This window comes from Triticum urartu, chromosome 3, assembly GCF_003073215.2.
Source record: "Triticum urartu cultivar G1812 chromosome 3, Tu2.1, whole genome shotgun sequence".
Classification (NCBI taxonomy): domain Eukaryota; kingdom Viridiplantae; phylum Streptophyta; class Magnoliopsida; order Poales; family Poaceae; genus Triticum; species Triticum urartu.
The window spans coordinates 46,082,453-46,096,265 of NC_053024.1; the positions used below are offsets into that span (position 1 = coordinate 46,082,453).

A 13,813-nucleotide genomic window follows, 5' to 3' on the forward strand; every position below is an offset into this window, starting at 1 on the left:
TTTTGCAACAATTATTTGGTAGTTCCTTCACAAAAAAACCTCCTTTCAGGCACTCAAAAAATGGAAAATGGTTTTTTCGTCCAACGAAAATGAAAACTTCCTTAGGAAACATTGTTTGCCATTCCAATATGCATCCTTGTGCACAATATGAGATCATTTGAACAAACTATGCCATGAATGTGGCCATAAGATTGATCATTTGGCTTGAAATCCATGAATCTTCAGAGATGATAGCTCATCTCTGAGAACACTTTTTTTAAATAATTACCATATTACAAGTTTGTTATTTTTCCTAGGAACTTGGCCACATATGATGACACAATGCGAAGGTTTCCCAATTTTTTGATTTTTTTTGAATTTTTTATGCCCGTTTCAAAATGCGGTCAAAACGACGGGAATGACCGTTCCTAGCTAGTGGTTGAATCTTGGAATTTTTTTGGTGTTTCTCTGATTAAATAGATACTTATGTACCTAGAAATGATTTTTGGAAAAAATAAAGAGCAAACTACAAGGCAGCTACAGTTCAAATTTGACCCGCTTCCAGCTGAATCGGCGAAATTTTTTCTTTTTCACAAGAGGTGGATCAGAACTTTTTACACCCAACCATTTGGTCAATTGTGCATTAAATATGGCCTAGTATTTTATAAAAATGATTTGGTCCAATTTTGCAACAATTATTTGGGAGGTCCTTCACAAAAAAACCTCCTTTTGGGCACTCGAAAAATGGAAAATGGTTTTTTCGTCCAAAGAAAATGAAAAGTTTCTTAGGCAACATTGTTTGCCATTCCATTATGCACCCTTGTGCACAATATGAGATCATTTGAACAAACTATGACATGAATGTGGCCATAAGATTGATCATTTGGCTTGAAAGCCATGAATCTTCAGAGATGATAGCTCATTTCTGAGAACACTTTTTTTGAAAGAATTGCCGTATTACAAGTTTATTATTTTTCATGCTAACTTGGTCACATATAATGACACAACGCGAAGGTTCTCCAATTATTTGATTTTTTTTGAATTTTCTATGCCCATTTGAAAACGCGGACAAAATGGTGGGCATGGTTGTTCCTAGTTGAATCCCTGAAAATTTTTGTTGTTTCTCTGATTAAATAGATACTTTTGTACCTAAAAATGATTTTTGGGAAAAATAAATAGCAAACTATGAGGCAGTCACGGTTCAAATTTGACCCGCTTCCAGCTGAATCGGCAGAAATTAGTCTTTTCACGAGAGGTGGATCAAAACTTTTGACACCCAACCATTTGGTCAATTATGCATTAAATATGGCCTAGTATTTTGAAAAATTGAATTGGTTCAATTTTTCAACAAATATGTGGTAGGTCCTTCACAAAAACTCAAAACTTCCTTGGCGATAAGTTTAATCATTTGGGTTCAAACCGGCCTCATTCTCCCCCCTCATCCTCTACCGCCCGCGCACACTCAAGCCGCTCGCCGCCCACATGTGCTATGATTGTGAGTAATAAAATTGATGTGCTCCAAATTTGCAACAAATATTTGCTATGTTCTTTATAAAAATATCATTTTGGACACTTGAAAAATGATTCTCTTACAAAAAACTCATATCTTAGAACACTTTTTTTAATGATATTTACATTATTCAAAGTTTTTTATTTTTGCTAAAAAGTAGGTTACACTTCGTGACAGAATGCGAAGGTTTTTTATTTCTATTTATTTTTACAAATTTCTTAGGTCGTCAAATAGCAGAGATGATTCAAAATATTATTTTTAATCAATTATGACCAATTTAAATGGTCTTAACATCATCAAAGGAGATACTGCGTTCTGATTGGTCTAAAATCATCTCACGCGGATCATGGATTAAGCACCGTCCAATGCGCCTGGATCCAACGGCAGCCCACACCCCCCTCGTCGCTGTCACCCCCTCTCGAATCCCTCTCATCCTCGTCCACACACGAAACCCTAGCCCCCTTCTCCCAATCGCCCCTGCCGCTCCCTTATCCCCATCGCCGCCGCCACCGTCCTTCCCCTCGCGCTGCCCAGATCTACGCACACTCTCGCCGCCACCGTCCTTCCCTCTCCGCCTCACCTCTGTCTCCCACCACGCCGCTGCCACCGCCCCCGCCCCCGCACCGTGGCCGGCCTCCACCCCTGCATCGACGACGAGGAGCCTGAGTACCCATGCCTCCCCGCCCTCAAGTGGCTCCTGTTCCCCGCTACCTGGATCCGCGTCGCCCCATCCACTCTCTCGCCCAGACCACACACCGGACCGATCCCGCACCCGCACAGCCCATCGGCGACCTCGCCGGAGAAGAAAGAAGAAGGTGAGAGATGGAAGCGGCGGAGGCCGCGGCCGGCGTGCAGCTGGGCTCCTCGAAGCCGCAGATCGCGACCCAGCTGGGCTCCTCCGCCGACCCGCACCAAGTTCCTCGAGGAGTTCGCGCGGTGGTTCGACCTCCTTGGGCTGGTCTGATTCGGGATGGAGGTAGTGAGCATCCGCCGTAGCAGGGCCGATGACACGGGCTGGAGGGTGAGGCTCGCTTGCGCTGGCAGCGAGCTGGAGGAGGAGGTTTGACGCCGTGAGATCAACCGCCGGATGCCATGGGCGCCAGTTGGAAGCTGCAGGGCGAGATCGACCGCGTCCTCAAGAAGGTCTAGGAGGGCATCGTCGTCTTCGACAACATCTGGAACAAGGCACGCACGCACGCGCCTCCTTCTTTCCTCTCCCCAACCCCCACGCTAGATTCTCATGATTTTGCATGATTTTGGGGCAGGTCTACGACACCGAGAATGCGAACCAGAAGGAGAAGTTCGAGGCGGACCTCAAGAAGGAGATCAAGAAGTTGCAGCACTACTGGGACCAGATCAAGACCTGGATCCAGTCCAGCGAGATCAAGGACAAGAAGGTGACCCCTCTGTAAACAGATCAAGGACCATGATCTGTTTGGTGCTGTTTTCGGTGATGATTTGGCCTTGTAAATGCCCTCCTTGTAGATTTAGCTTAGTACACTAGATCATGTAATCTGTGTAGGCTTATTACTCTGTGTGGTTTTATCTTGCCACTGCAGTGAAGATCAGGGATTCACCGGCAACGGAGTTAGTTCTAATATTTCTGTTGTAATAGTTGTTACATTTCTCATGTTTGATTCCTGTTCTGGAAGTCCAAGTAACTTACAAAGTACGTCATATCATGATACATATTGCATGCATATTTGGTTTTCGGTTGATGCATGGTTGGTGTGCTAGCTGTTCGTTAGTACCTGCTGGTTGTTACTATTGCTCTTTTTTATTAAGGCAGTTAGTCTTTAACATCTATCGCTTTAGCGCCTAGCGACTAAATAATGTTTTGTTTCTGGTTAGTTAGGATGATTCGTCCGCTTGTATCCATTTTCCTGAACTAATTCTGTGTATTAGTTCGTTTTAGGTTAATTTTATACTATCTAGGACCATGTGTTTTTTGGTTAATTTTACTGTGTTGGATTTGGAAGCGCAGGCGACCTCCATGGACGACATCGACGATGAAGAGGAGGACAAGGAGGACGACATCGACGATGAAGAGGAGGACAAGGAGGACGACCAGGACATGCGCGACCCCACCCCTGAGCCCAACGAGCTCGACGAGGACATAGTCGAGTCCGACCTCGAGCTCGACGAGGAGGGCATCGTCCAGTTTGACCATGACGGCGTGCCACAGAAGGTCCTGTGCTCTGCTCTGCCTGCCTCATTTACTGCCTCGCCACCGCAATAGATGTTCTTTTTTCTTTTGTAATTTGGCTGGACTTGTGCGTCTCCGTTCTGATGCGTTTGTGCGTGCGTATGTTGAACAGTGACCTCGGATCTGGTGAAGGGCGCCAAGGAGAAGCAGCTCAAGGTCAATGGTCCTGTCAGGATGCTGCTCAACATCACCACCAGGAAGTTCCCCTGTGGAGTAGGTAGCCACCTCCCTCTCTTTGCCCTTCCTTACCAATCCCATTTGCTTAGTAGCTCTGCATAGTATATGGTCCTTGCATGCTCACAGTAGCTCGTTGGTGATGTGGGTCACTATGTTTTTGTGGATAGCTGACTGTTTAGGGAATTTCCGTGACGATGATGATGTTGTGCTGGGCAGAGGATGTGAAACATTTAGACCGTTGAGGCCTTTCCAGTCTTTGATGATCTAAAATTGAGCTTTTTAAAACTGATGCCTAGCATGCCATCAACGTTTTTTTGTTCCTCATCTAGAATGCAGCTCTGTGTGTTGGTGTGATATAATGTAGAGGAGTTGCATGTGACTTGTTTGTCAGCTGAGCATATGATGTTACAAGGAGATGCTACTGAGATTTTACGCCGTTGAAGTATCTTAAACCGAGCTTTTTAAAACTGATGCTTGGTTGATCTAGTTCTAGTATATTAGTTGGGTGAGAGTCTACTGTTGTTGGTGCTGTGTTGTCATTTCTTTTTATGTCGTTGAAGAATAAAAAAGATAAGCATTTCTCCAGCCAATGTCTGAAGTAGTTGCTGCTGTGTAGTCATCGGCTGGACCTAGTTTGGCAGCGCTGTATTTAAAATACCATAGTATCTCAAAGCTTCGGTATTGCAATGCGTGGGCAATGAATACTACGGTTTTAAAGAAAATACATTTTTCTCAGTTTTAGAAAAACTACCGATGCGTTTGGCTCATGTTGTTTTACTGTAGTTTTGATCGATAGTCACACAACTTAATCTAACTTATACTAAACCTACGGAGCTACACGAATCATTGTGTGCCGGCCGGCTGCATGCAACGTTGTATGGTCTTCTGACAGCTGAGCTACGAAGTTGCAGACGTGATCGGCAGTAGCTAATTACAAAGAATAGGAATCAGTATCTTATTTTAATTAGTGTGGTGCATGCCATTGAAAGCATACTGACATGTGGTTAGTTATGCTTGTGAACCAAGATGCACGGTAGTCAACCAGCAATGACACGAGCGACTTTCCTTCAGTTTGAGAAAAAGAGGTCTAGACCACTTTTTTTAATACTCCAAGAGAACCACAGTAACAACAATACCACTGTTTATGAAACCGTAGTTTTTGGTATAGCCAAACGCCTCAAAGTATTCAAAACTACAGTTTTTCAAAATCTATGGTATTCTAGTAATGCTTTGAAAATACTTTGCATCCAAACGGGGCCTGCAATTAGCACATAGCTGCGTTGTACAGTTGCTTATATAATCAGATGTTGTATGTAGTCACGTACGCTTTCCAATTTTGATCCAATGCTTGCTTCCTAGCTCACGTGTGTCAGTTTTTCAGATACTTGTGACTCCTTGTGCACCACCCCTCAACTAACAAGTAAAAGTAAATAAAATTGTTGTTTATGCTCACTCCTTGTCTTCATATACTTTTTTCGTTGGCTGTTACTTCTCTTCTTTTATATTTAGTTTGGGAATTTGGTATTGATGATAGTACGACGACTCTGTCATCTGATGCGCAAGTCCATGCACGTCGGCTCTCTGGGTAAGAGAACTTGTCTCTCTGCAGTTGCAGTTATTGAATGACAGTAGAGCAAATTGAATTTTAACAATTCTATCTCCCGCAATTAAAACAAATCTATGACAGAGTTGCAGCAAACTAATGTTATCAGTTCTATCTTCTGTGATCAAAACAAACCCGCAGCAGTTTTCCAATGTCAGTAGCAGCAAGCTGAATTTTATAATTATATCTTCTGTGAAGTTTAGGTGATGTGTGGCAGTGAAGTATTTTGCATGGCCTGCACTTGTGCAATGAATTTTCATATTGTGTCTCTGTTTTCTTGTATGAATGAGTATCTCATTTTAACTAGCTGGAGAATAAAAAGCATGGTACTAGCTGAATTTGTGTTGGCATTCTTAATAACTGCCCTTTTTTGAAAGGTCTGCTCACAATATATTGGCTTCAGTTTTTTTGATTCTTTTTTGTTGATTCATGTAACAGGTCGTCCAGTAAAGCTGTCGAAGGAGCTCCATGCTGAAGAACATAACACTTGTAGAGCTTGTAAAATATTGTATCTCGTTATTGAACTTGTGGAGCTTGTAGCTGTGACTGGCATACTGTTATTACACTTGTAGAGCTTGCAAAGTGTATGTTAGAGCTTATTTTGTACAGCAGGAGCTTTGTATTGAATCTGGCTGATAATATTTGAAGTGTTACTTGTAGAATTGTTTTTCCGGCGACTCAGACATACTGGGTATTTATTTATCTTAAATTGAAAAAAATGAAGAATATGACCCTGACAGCTAGGACCCAGTTACCAGAACCTCAAAACCTCAAAACGGGGACCCATTTTATAAAAAAACAAAAAATGGGACTGCTAAGACAAAAAGGCCATGACCCAAAAATAAAAAGGCTGCAATGTTGGGCTTGGCCCATGAAGTCAATGAAAAATTAACAGGAAAAAAATAATATAGAAAGGCTGAATTAATGGGCTAGGCCCATGTAGAAAACTGAATTGGACCGGGCTGAATCTTGTGCCACATCAGCTTGCCACGCTGGATGCCTACGTGGCCTGGGGAGGTTGCTAGTGACCAAAACGCCACAGTGGACTTATTTTGGTCATAAACGTTTGCGACCATTCCAGAAGAAAGGTCGCTATAGTCAGTTTACGACGACCAGCTTTTGACCTTTTGTTTTTGGTCACAAAAAGGTCACAAATGGAAATTTGTGACCATTCAGTGACCAATAGAGGTGGTCACAAGTTGACATATTTCTTGTAGTGATGTCCCCGATCTCACCCGGGACTCCGAACTCCTTCGGTACATCAAAACTCATAAACTCGTAATATAACTGTCATCGAAACCATAAGCGTGCGGACCCTATGGGTTCGAGAACAATGTAGACATGACCGAGACACGTCTCCGGTCAATAACCAATAGCGGGACCTAGATGCCCATATTGGCTCCTACATATTCTACGAAGATCTTTATCGGTCAGACCGCATAACAACATACGTTGTTCCCTTTGTCATCGGTATGTTACTTGCCCGAGATTCGATCGTCGGTATCCAATACCTAGTTCAATCTCGTTACCGGCAAGTCTCTTTACTCGTTCCGTAATACATCATCCCGCAACTAACTCATTAGTTGCAATGCTTGCAAGGCTTATGTAATGTGCATTACTGAGAGGGCCTAGAGATACCTCTCCGACAATCGGAGTGACAAATCCTATTCTCGAAATACGCCAACCCAACATCTACCATTGGAGACACCTGTAGAGATCCTTTATAATCACCCATTTACGTTGTGACGTTTGGTAGCACACAAAGTGTTCCTCCGGCAAACGGGAGTTGCATAATCTCATAGTCATAGGAACATGTATAAGTCATGAAGAAAGCAATAGCAACATACTAAACGATCGGGTGCTAAGCTAATAGAATGAGTCATGTCAATCAGATCATTCAACTAATGATGTGACCTCGTTAATCAAATAACAACTCTTTGTTCATGGTTAGGAAACATAACCATCTTTGATTAACGAGCTAGTCAAGTAGAGGCATACTAGTGACACTCTGTTTGTCTATGTATTCACACATGTATTATGTTTCCGGTTAATACAATTCTAGCATGAATAATAAACATTTATCATGATATAAGGAAATAAATAATAACTTTATTATTGCCTCTAGGGCATATTTCCTTCAGTCTCCCACTTGCACTAGAGTCAATAATCTAGATCACATCACCATGTGATTAACATCGATAGTTCACATCATCATGTGATTAACACCCATAGTTCACATCGCCATGTGACCAACACCCAAAGGGTTTACTAGATTCGGTAATCTAGTTCACATCGCTATGTGATTAACACCCAAAGAGTACTAAGGTGTGATCATGTTTTTCTTGTGAGAGAATCTTAGTCAACGGTCTTTCACATTCAGATCCGTTATGTATTTTGCAATTTTCTATGTCTACAATGCTCTGCACGGAGCTACTCTAGCTAATTGCTCCCACTTTCAATATGTATCTAGATCGAGACTTAGAGTCATCCAGATCAGTGTCAAAACTTGCATCGACGTAACCCTTTACGGCGAACCTTTTTGTCACCTCCATAATCAAGAAACATATCCTTATTCCACTATGGATAATTTTGACGCTGTCCAGTGATCTACTCCTAGATCACTATTGTACTCCCATGCCAATCAGTGTAGGGTATACACTAGATCTGGTACACAGCATGGCATACTTTATAGAACCTATGGTCAAGGCATAGGGAATGACTTTCATTCTCTTTCTATCTTCGGCCGTGGTCGGGCTTTGAGTCTTACTCAACTTCACACCTTGTAATACAGGCAAGAACTCTTTCTTTGACTGCTCCATTTTGAACTACTTCAAAATCTTGTCAAGGTATGTACTTATTGAAAAAACTTATCAAGCATCTTGATCTATCTCTATAGAAGCTCAATATGTAAGCAGCTTCACCGAAGTCTTTCTTTGAAAAACTCCTTTCAAACACTCCTTTATGCTTTACAGAATAATTCTACATTATTTTCGATCAACAATATGTCATTCACATATACTTATCAGAAATGATGTAGTGGTCCCACTCACTTTCTTGTAAATACAGGCTTCACCGCAAGTCTGTATAAAACTATATGCTTTGATCAACTCATCAAAGCGTATATTCCAACTTCGAGATGCTTGCACCAGCCCACAGATGGATCGCTGGAGCTTGCACATTTTGTTAGCACCTTTCGGATTGACAAAACCTTCTGGTTGCATCATATACAACTCTTCTTTAATAAATCCATTAAGGAATGCAGTTTTGTTTATCCATTTGCCAGATTTCATAAAATGCGGCAATTACTAACATGATTCGGACAGACTCTAGCATAGATACGAGTGAGAAACTCTCATCGTAGTCAACACCTTGAACTTGTCGAAAACCTTTTTGCGACAATTCTAGCTTTGTAGATAGTAACACTACTATCAGCGTCTGTCTTCCTCTTGAAGATCCATTTATTCTCAATTGCTCGCCGATCATCGGGCAAGTCAACCAAAGTCCATACTTTGTTCTCATACATGGATCATATCTCAGATTTCATGGCCTGAAGCCATTTATCGGAATCTGGGCTCATCATCGCTTCCTCATAGTTCGTAGGTTCGTCATGGTCAAGTAACATGACCTCCAGAATAGGATTACCATACCACTCTGGTGTGGATCTCACTCTGGTTTACCTACGAGATTCGGTAGTAACTTGATCTGAAGTTACATGATCATCATCATTAGCTTCCTCACTAATTGGTGTAGTAGTCACAAGAATAGAATTCTGTGATGAACTACTTTTAAATAAGGGAGAAGGTACAATTACCTTATCAAGTTTTCTACTTTCCTCCCACTCACTTCTTTTGAGAGAAACTCCTTCTCTAGAAAGGATCCATTCCCAGCAACGAATAGCTTGCCTTCGGATCTGTGATAGAAGGTGTACCCAACATTTTTCTTTTTGGGTATCCTATGAAGATGCACTTCTCCGATTTGGGTTTGAGCTTATCAAGTTGAAACTTTTTCATATAAGCATTGCAACCCAAACTTTAAGAAACGAAAACTTTGGTTTCTTGCCAAACCACAGTATAGATTATGTCATCTCAACGGACTTAGATGGTGCCCTATTTAACGTGAATGCAGCTGTCTCTAATGCATAACCCCAAAACGATAGTGGTAAATCGGTAAGAAACATCGTAGATTGCACTATATCCAATAAAGTACGGTTATGACGTTCGGACACACCATTATGCTGTGGTGTTCCAGGTGGCATGAGTTTGTGAAACTATTCCACATTGTTTTAATTGAAGACCAAACTCGTAACTCAAATATTCGTCTCTGTGATTAGATCGTAGAAACTTTATTTTCTTGTCACGATGATTTTCCACATCACTCTGAAATTCTTTGAACTTTTCAAATGTTTCAGACTTATGTTTCATCAAGTAGATATACTCATGTCTGCTCAAATTATCTGTGAAGAACAGAAAATAATGATACCTGTCGCGAGCCTCAATATTCATCGGACCACATACATCAGTATGTATGATTTCCAACAAATCTGTTGCTCGCTCCATTGTTCCGAAGAACGGAGTCTTAGTCATCTTGCCCATGAGGCATGGTTCGCAAGCATCAACTGATTCATAATCAAGTGATTCCAAAAGCCCATCGGCATGGAGTTTCTTCATGCGCTTTACACCAATATGACCTAAACGGCAGTGCCACAAATAAGTTGCACTATCATTATTAACTTTGCATCTTTTGGTTTCAATATTATGATTATGTGTATCACTACGATCGAGATCCAACGAACTATTTTCATTGGGTGTGTAACCATATAAGGTTTTTTTATGTAAACAGAACAACAATTTATTCTCTTACTTAAATGAATAACCGTATTACAATAAACATGATCAAATCATATTCATGCTCAACGCAAACACCAAATAACACTTATTTAGTTTCAACACTAATCCCGAAATTATAGGGAGTGTGCGATGATGATCATATCAATCTTGGAACCACTTCCAACACACATCGTCACTTCACCCTTAACTAGTCTCTGTTTATTCTGCAACTCTTGTTTCGAGTTACTAATCTTAGCAACTGAACTAGTATCAAATACTGAGGGGTTGCTATAAACACTAGTAAAGTACACATCAATAAGATGTATATCAAATATACTTATTTTCACTTTGCCATCCTTCTTATCCGCCAATCACTTGGGGTAGTTCCGCTTCTAGTGACCAGTCCCTTTGCAGTAGAAGCACTTAGTCTCAGGCTTAGGACCAGACTTGGGCTTCTTCACTTGAGCAGCAACTTGCTTGCCTGTTCTTCTTGAAGTTCCCCTTCTTCCCTTTGCCCTTTTCTTGAAACTAGTGGTCTTGTTAACCATCAACACTTGATGTTTTTCTTGATTTCTACCTTCGTCGATTTCAGCATCACGAAGAGCTTGGGAATTGTTTCCGTTATCCCTTGCATATTATAGTTCATCACGAAGTTCTACTAACTTGGTGATGGTGACTAGAGAATTCTGTCAATCACTATCTTATCTGGAAGATTAACTTCCACTTGATTCAAGCGATCGTAGTACCCAGACAATCTGAGCACATGCTCACTAGTTGAGCGATTCTCCTCCATCTTTTAGCTATAGAACTTGTTGGAGACTTCATATCTCTCAACTCGGGTATTTGCTTGAAATATTAACTTCAACTCCTGGAACATCTCATATGGTCCATGACGTTCAAAACATCTTTGAAGTCCCGATTCTAAGCCGTTAAGCATGGTGCACTAAACTATCAAGTAGTCATCATATTGAGCTAGCCAAACGTTCATAACGTTTGCATCTGCTCCTGCAATAGGTCTATCACCTAGCGGTGCATCAAGGACATAATTCTTCTGTGCAGCAATGAGGATAAACCTCAGATCACGGATCCAATCCGCATCATTGCTACTAACATCTTTCAACACAATTTTCTCTAGGAACATATCAAAATAAACATATGAAAGCAACAACGCGAGCTATTGATCTACAACATAGATATGCTAATACTACCAGGACTAAGTTCATGATAAATTAAAGTTCAATTAATCATATTACTTAAGAACTCCCACTTAGATAGACATCCCTCTAATCCTCTAAGTGATCACGTGATCCAAATCAACTAAACCATAACCGATCATCATGTGAGATGGAGTAGTCACTAGTAGAAAAAGGGTCAAACGTGAAGCACATTAGTGCCGGTTTGAATTAGAGCCAGCACTAATGTGTACATTAGTGCCGGTTCGTGGCGGCGATCAATAGTACCGGTTCGTGGCGAACCTTTAGTACCGGTTCATGCCACGAACCGGTACTAAAGAGGCTGTGTCAGCCTGCGGTCAGGCTATGGCCCCACCATCACCATTTAGTGCCGGTTCGTACCACGAACTGGTACTAATGAGGTTATGGCAAGCTGTTTTTAGTCCCACCTTGCCTAGAGAGAGGCAGTATGAGCGGTTTATAAGCCGTGAGTGCACAGACAATGACGAAGAGTTGCAATGCTCACCTACGTGTTGGTTAGCTTCAAGCCTTGCGGAATAGCATAGATTGCACTGAGCTATATATGTGCAGTTTAGTCTACACTATTCCGAATGGCTTGAAGCAAATTAACCAGCATTGCACCTCTTTTTTATTTTTAATAACTTATTTAAACTCCGGACTTCTTTTGTGTTCAGTATGCAGCATTTAAAGCGACGTCATCAATTTCCAACATGTTCTCACATCATTTGTTGTTTTCGGTCATTTACCTAATTGTTTAGAGAGCTAAATGACCGTGAAATTGAAAATCACTACAAAATGAATCCTGAAAATGTTGAAACTTGGCATGGTATCATCATATCACCCGCATAGCATGCGCGAAAGAGTAGAGAGGGTCACGGCAAAAACTGGACGCACTTCGTGTACAAACTGGACAAACTCTTTTCGAGTATCAGGGTTTCGGAGTCCGGAGTGGGTACTAATGTGCATCCCACCAATCAGGAAGAATCACACGGATCGTGTGTTTCTTTCTAGCTCTTGCGAGTCGTTGGATCAAGGGTGTGTTTCTTCCTAGCTCATGTGAGTCGTTGGATCGAAACTACCACAATCACTTTGTGAGCCAGACGACCCTGTATATAGCTAGCCCACCTCTCGCCTTCCCTGCATAAGTCTTTCAGTTCATCGACTACATACATCTACCAGTTCATCGACTGCATACATCTACCAGTTCATCGACTGAATACAAATCATTCGGATTCGCCATCATACGTCCAACCGTGCATTTGATATGCATATATATGCATCACGAGCCACGGTTGGGCTGTATGATGGCGATACCGATTGGTTTGTTCTAGATCCGACATAAAAGGTTTGATACAACTTCTTTTTTGTGACATAAGAGCTATCTCTCCTCCTACCTATTTTAGTTACACAACTACCTATTTGTGCCAAATTTTCACTTTTGCTGTTGCTCTTGCATAATAAGCATCCATGTTAACTGGACTTACAAGTAATGCAATTTAACCAAACTATCTTGTGATCTTCGCCAAGAGAGAGGTAGTATGAGCGGTTTATAAGCCGTGAGTGCACAGACAATGATGAAGAGTTGCAATGCTCACCTACATGTTGATTAGCTTCAAGCCTTGCGGAATAGCATAGATTGCACTGAGCTATGTGCAGTGCAGTCTACACTATTCCGAATGGCTTGAAGCAAACTAACCAGCATTGCACCTCTTTTTTATTTTAATAACTTATTTAAACTCCGGACTTCTTTTGTGTTCAGCATGCAGCATTTAAAGCGGCGTCATCAATTTCCAACAAGTTCTGACATCATTTGTTGTTTTCGGTCATTTACCTAATTGTTTAGAGAGCTAAATGACCGTGCAATTGAAAATCACTACAAAATGAATCCTGAAAATGTTGAAACTTGGCATGGTATCATCATATCACCCGCATAGCATGCGCGAAAGAGTAGAGAGGGTCACGACAAAAAATGGACGCACTTCGTGTACAAATTGGACAAACTCTTTCCGAGTATCAGGGTTTCGGACTATACAAAAATAAATAATGCAAAAAATAAAAAAACCATACAAAAAAATTACTCAAAAATAAATAGAAGAAAATAAATAATGCAGAAAAGAAAAAACTATATAAAAACTACTCAAAAATAAATAAAAGAAAATAAGTAATGCAGAAAAGAAAAAATATATAGCAAATTTGTTGGCACACTGCCCTGTGGGTCTACCAGACCTAGGGTGTGCAAATGCAGGCCCAGGAGGGCCAGCAGACCCACAGGGCAGCGTGCCCTAATTAATTAGGCCCAGAAGCCTGCTATATAGAGGA

The 13,813-nt window shown here is 41.3% G+C and overlaps 1 non-coding gene and 1 pseudogene across 1 annotated transcript; both read left to right on the top strand.

Moving 5' to 3' along the window:
• Positions 1-4,082: 4,082 nt before the first annotated feature.
• Positions 4,083-4,167, top strand: LOC125549629 (annotated as a pseudogene).
• Positions 4,168-4,265: 98 nt separating this feature from the next.
• On the top strand, positions 4,266-4,349 carry LOC125549627. The gene has a single exon (XR_007301407.1). It is a non-coding gene; the product is annotated as a small nucleolar RNA SNORD36 (small nucleolar RNA).
• The last annotated feature ends 9,464 nt before the right edge of the window (positions 4,350-13,813 follow it).